This window comes from Gekko japonicus, unplaced genomic scaffold (assembly GCF_001447785.1).
Source record: "Gekko japonicus isolate JY-2015 unplaced genomic scaffold, Gekko_japonicus_V1.1 scaffold59, whole genome shotgun sequence".
Taxonomy (NCBI): Eukaryota; Metazoa; Chordata; class Lepidosauria; order Squamata; family Gekkonidae; genus Gekko; species Gekko japonicus.
The window spans coordinates 1,091,284-1,097,411 of record NW_015169174.1 but is presented as its reverse complement, the minus strand read 5'-3'; positions in this window follow the sequence as shown (position 1 = coordinate 1,097,411).

Here is a 6,128-nt window from a genome sequence, read left to right as displayed (position 1 = left end):
AGCCAAGGGAAGGCATGGGGATGTGGCCTAATATGCTAATGAAGTGCATTGTCAGGGTGTGGCCTAATATACTAATTAGTTTCTGCTGTTGGGTGTGGCCTATTATGCTAATTAGTTCCTGCTGGGCTTTTTCTACAAAAAAAGCCCTGATTATTTTCATTTTTCTCCCTTTACATACATCTAGCATTGTGTACAAATTAAGAAAGTAAACATTTCCTTTTCAGTCTTTTCACCATACCGCTCCTTAGCTATATTTTTATGGCAGAGTCAATCATAATCTTCGTAAAGGTAAAGGTTCCCTTGCTCGAAAGCCAGTCAAATCCGACTCTAGGGTTTCGGTGCTCATCTCCGTTTTAAAGCTGAAGAGCCAGCGCTGTCCGAAGACGTTTCCGTGGTTATGTGGCCAGCATGACTAAACACCAAGGCGCACGGAATGCTGTTACCTTCCCATCGAAGTGGTACCTATTTATCTACTTGCAATTTCTTGCTTTCGAACTGCTAGGTTGGCAGGAGCTGGAACTAGAGATGGGAGCTCACTCCATCATGCGGCACCCAGGTCTCGAACTGCTGAACTACTGACCTTCCACAGCCTGCAGTTCAGCGTCTTAACCATTTGAGCCAGCGCAGCTCCTTACACCTTCTTACACCTCCTCAAAAAGGATGTATAATACCATTATTAAAATTGTGTTGCTTTCCATCTTTGTGTTTTTTCTCCTCAGTTCCATTATATGTGCTCCTGGTATGATCTTCCTCTTCATCCGTGCCATATATAAAGGCTTAAGAAGGACTTGCATAAAAATCCAGTTCACATTTTCTGTTTTATATAATAGTTATTGTTTGATTGATGATTGATTTGAATCAATGTCAGATTGTAAATGCCTCCAGGGCTCATTTCTTTCTTATGAGGATGTTATGCAGCTATGGCAAACAACAGCAAACACTTGATGAACAGAAATATATTAGATTCATGGCCTTCACCTTAATAGTTCAGCTTTCAGAAGGGAAAGAATAGAATAATTTTGTATGGTTTGTAATAAGAAAAACCCCTCATGTTTTTTGCATTAAATTTATTCATCACATTGTTCTTTAGGTGTGGATAGATTAAATGCCTTACAGTATATTCTAATAACCCCAGGGCTGTGTATCAAAGTAAGAAATGGAAAATTTCATGATCAAAAGGTGGGAAACTGGCATTTTCTGAAGAGGCCCTCCACTCCATAGTTTCCTGAGAAATAAAAGGTAGCACTTTGTCCCTTATATGTACTTGCCAAATCTATAGGTAACCCATCCAGCCTAGAACCTGTAATCCTGAAAAATCAACTATCTGTCACAGATGGAGAAACAACACAAGGGTTCCTCTCCCTTTGAATGCTCTTCCTCTCCTATGCTAGAGTGTACATTATCCAGATCTTTTAACTGTCTGAGCAGAGCAGCATTTCCACAGCTAGGCTGTCTTTACCCCCTTTCCAGTCCCTATGCAGATAGCATATTATGCTATTGACACACATACACAAAGGGGCTTGAGGGAGTTATTGCTAAAATATAACTGTGGCACATAGATGATCATGTGGAAATACCCTCATGAGTTCACAGCTCAGCCCGGACTTCAGGAAGACATGTTTTGCATCAAAGGAGAAAAATGGTTTTATTTGGCATTCAGTGCCTGCCAATTTAGGAAACATGCAGTGAGGCAAGCATGAGGTCTGTTGATTAGAGCCCCACAGAATTCTGTCCATAGACACAAGTAACAGCAGGCCATTGTATGTTGAGGGAACCAGTTGGGAGTTTTCCAGCCATCTTACCAAAAGATTTTTAAAAATCAGGGAAATACTTTGAGTAGGAGCTGATAACAAGTGAGGCGAGTACAGGAGCTAGCAGTAAGTGGTGATATGAGATTTTCAGAGATGAGTTCATCTAGCATATCAGGGCAGTGTATGTTGCTGTATGATTATCTGTTAAATGAATGTGACGATCAGGGGTTGTCCCTATAGGGCTTTCCTTGTCTCCCATAACGAGAGGCCAGAAACTCAACCTGATTGTCTTAAATATACCTCTTAAATATGATATTTTTGCCAAGTTACACAACGTTGGGATAGGAACCAAGTTGACGTAGGATCAACCATTCAGGAAGGCATTTTTTAAATATATAGACTTGTCAGTTTAATGCCTGTGAAAAATTTGCTAGGCAATTTATTGCATTGTTTATTGTATATATTATACTGTTTTATCGCATTGTTTTCTAACTTTGTAGTCTGCTTTTAGTTTCCACAAGAAAGGAAGACTATAAATAAAGTAAATACATTTATATTCTTGGAGAATTTCCTGCAGCAGATACTAGTGCAAGGGAAGAAGTAATGCAGCCCTCTTAGGGATGCTCTGGCTCCATAATTAAGTCAGTTTTACCTAGCAACAAGGGCTTAATAGTATGTATGGAGCACTTAAACTTGGAAGGCCATTAATAGAGAATGTACCTGAGGAATTAACATACTTTCTGTTAGATTCCTTAGATAGTCAAACATGAATGCAGAATCTCTAGTACTTTTCCTTACCATTGAAACTGTGGAAGTTTTCTACAGACTAAAAGCATGACTAGCACATGAACATAGGGTGCTCACATTAACAAAGGTGAGAATGGTTATGACTGCACTGGCACAATGGCTTTCACAGCAGAAATATACATTCTTAGGAGTGGGAAAAATAACAAGGCTTGAACTGGAATAACATCAAACCTTTGGAATGGGTTCTTGGTTTTCCACCTTAGATCAGGATGCAACAGAGGTCGAAGCTATAAAAGAGAAGACTCAGCTTTCAGCAAGGTGGGGGACCACCAAGGATTGAATCTCTAGTCTGATTTCTAACCATTGGCATTTTTTTTATTTTGCTTTATGTTGAAACTTGCTAAATAAAATAATAATGATGTATCATTTTATAATAAATATTTAATGTTAACATGACAGAGAGAAATCATTCTCCCCTCAGGCATCTGGTCTAAAAGAACAGAGAAAAGAAGGGGATAAAGTGATATCCAAAATATTTGGGGTGCTTGTGCACAGACATAAAATGGAGGGGACAAATTAACAGGATCTGCTAAGTTACAAGAAAGTTTACTTGCCCGTGTTAACAATATAGAAATGATCAAATGTCAAAAAGAGTTAAGTCATATACTGTTGTACTGATAAAATTTGTAGTCTGACATAAAAAGTATAGCACTGTAGCTTCACAGAAAGCAAGGAAAGAAACTGACAATACAATTTTCTTTAGAGAATGCTTAGAAAATTTCTTTAGAAAATGAGTAATAAATTTTAAATGATTCCCACATTGCTCAGTCTTTCAACTGGGGAACTATAAGGTTCTTCAGTATCATGCAATCCAGTATCTCTGTGTAATGTCTCCAAAAATTCAAAACAATTTTGAAAGCTTTACAGACAAGTCTGCTGTTTACCTGAACTATGAGAACAAAGTCTCTGAGCTCAGGGCTTAGAGGCTTTAATTTTTTGACTCAGAAGGTTAGTAGATGCTGGCAATGCCAACACCACCACCGCAAGCATGAATTCAGACAGAAAATCTCTGGGGGTGGAGAGTCTGAATTGGGAGGTAATGGAGTAGAAGAAGGATAATTAAAGATAGAAGAGTCCAGTAGAACCTTAATGATTTTTTTTAATTTATTTTTTAATTGTTTTTCACAAATGTTACGTATTATCTTTGACAATTCATTACAAAGTAATTTTTTCCCTCCCCCCCCCTCCCCCCTATACTTTAGTCCTATATTCCCAGCCACGGGCACAAAGTCCGAATCTTGCTCTGATTGTCTTTTCTTCCTTCTGCCGGTATCCATTCCAGGTAGGTCTTCCACTTCATCCTGATCCCCGTAGTCTTATCTTCCCATGTGGCCTTACAATCCAGCTTTTCGATTATGTCGGACTGTATGAAATCAAACAAATAATTATGCCAGATTTCTACTGTCCATTTATTTTTGTTCTTCCAGCCTAAAGCTATTACCTCTTTACCTGCTAGTATCATGGCTATAAACACAGCTTGGTTCTCTTTGCTTATTGCTGGGTTACCTACTATACCCATTAGCATTAAATTAAAGTTAATGGGTAATGATGCTTTACATGTCTTTTTTATAGTTTGTAGTATCTTTGTCCAGAAAACTCTGACCTCTGAGCATTCCCACCACATATGGGAATACCATCCCTTCGATTGTTTACAATGCCAGCATCTAGAACTCATACCTGGGAACATGTTTGCAATTTGTGCTGGTGTTTTATACCATTTAGTAAGAAATTTATGCTCCATTTTATTAAATTTAATTACCTTAATTTCCTCAATTCCTTTCATTATTTTACTTGCCATGCTATCTGTTATCTGACCTTCTTTAGCCCAAGTGTTTTGTAGATACGATATTGACTTGTCTACATTTGATATCATTTCCTTGTAAATTTTCCCTGCTAGGCCTTGTTTTGACTTTTGCATCTCTTTATATAATGTTTCTATTGGGTAGAACCTTAATGAATAACCAAATTCGTGGTAGGGTATAAGATTTCATGAGTCACTGCTCACTTCTTTCTTTCTTTCTTTGATATTTTGTCTGTGTGTGCTTGTGAGCCTGGAAGTCATGGTGACTTCTGGCAACTCCTAGTGGGGCTAGGACATTTTGGAGGGGTGGCTTATATTACCTGCCTCTGTGTCCCAGTCCTGGTATTCCTTGGAAGTCTCCCTGTCAAGTACTTGCCAGGGTTGGCTCTGCTTAGCTTCCGAGATCTGATGAGATCGGGCTTGCCTGGGCTATCCAGGTCAGGGCACTGCTAACAAGATGGGAGTGATATTGTCCCTTTGACCTAGCCCAGTCAGAATCCTGGCTGCAGTATTCTGCACCACTTGTACCTTCTGGACACTCTTCAAGGGCAGATCCATTTGGAGTATACATTGCAGCCGTCTAATCAAGATGTTACTAAGGCGTGCACTACAGTGGCAAAAGACCACAGATGGTAAAATGTGTGCTGGTGACTGTTGCCACCTGTTTATCCAACAGGAATCCCAGGTCCAGCAGCAACCCTAAGCTACAAACCTTATCCTTTAGGCAGAGTGCAACCCCACCTAACCAGAACAGGAGATATCCCAATTCTTGACTCAAACCCTCCCACACCAGTTGCACCTCCATTTTGTTTGGATTAAGTTTCAGTTTGCTAATCCTCATCCATCCCCAAACTGCCTCCAGGCATCAGTTCACTGTTTCCACAGCCTCTCTGGGATCTGCTGGAAGCTGAAGATAGAACTGAGTATCATCCCTATATTGCTGAGATCCCAGCCTGAATCTCTGGCTGACCTCTTCCAGAGACTTCATGTACATGTTTAAAAGCACTGGAAACAAGACAGAGCCCTTCAGGACTCTGGAAGCCAAATGTCAAGGAGCCGAGCAGCAGCAGCAGCAGCCTCTGAAACCTACCTTCCAGGTAGTACTGAAACCATCACAGGACAGGGCCTCTCTTGACTTCAGTTTTTCTTTTAATGATAACACACATTTGAATCAAAGTGATATATTTTGGGAAATTATTTTGTAGTCCTATTTTAGGGGCCATGGTGGCTCAGAGGTTAAGACACTGAGCTGCAGACCGGAAGGTCTGTAGTTCGGCAGTTCGAGACCCGAATGCTGCGTGATGGAGTGAGCTCTTGTCTCTGGTCCCAGCTCCTGCCAACCTAGCAGTTCGAAAGCAAGACATTGCAAGTAGATAAATAGGTACCGTTTCAGTGGGAAAGTAACAGCTTTCCATGCACCTAGGTGTTTAGTCATGCTGGCCACATGACCACGGAAACGTCTTCGGACAGCGCTGGCTCTTCAGCTTGGAAACAGAGATGAGCACCGTTCTCTAGAATCAGATTTGACTGGCTTTTGAGCAAGGGAAACTTTTACCTTTACCTTTTAGACCTATTGTATTGGTACTGAATGCTGATTCAAATGCCTAGCCAGAGTGGAAGGTCCCAGGCTGAGGTCAAGAGAGTAGAAATAGGCATGGTATGCAAGCCTATGTGCTGGACTTTAATTTACTCATCCCAAGCTACCCACGGGAGTAGTGCCTACCCAACATGTATGAGAGATAGGGATCTATCCTTCTAGCCTCTGACCA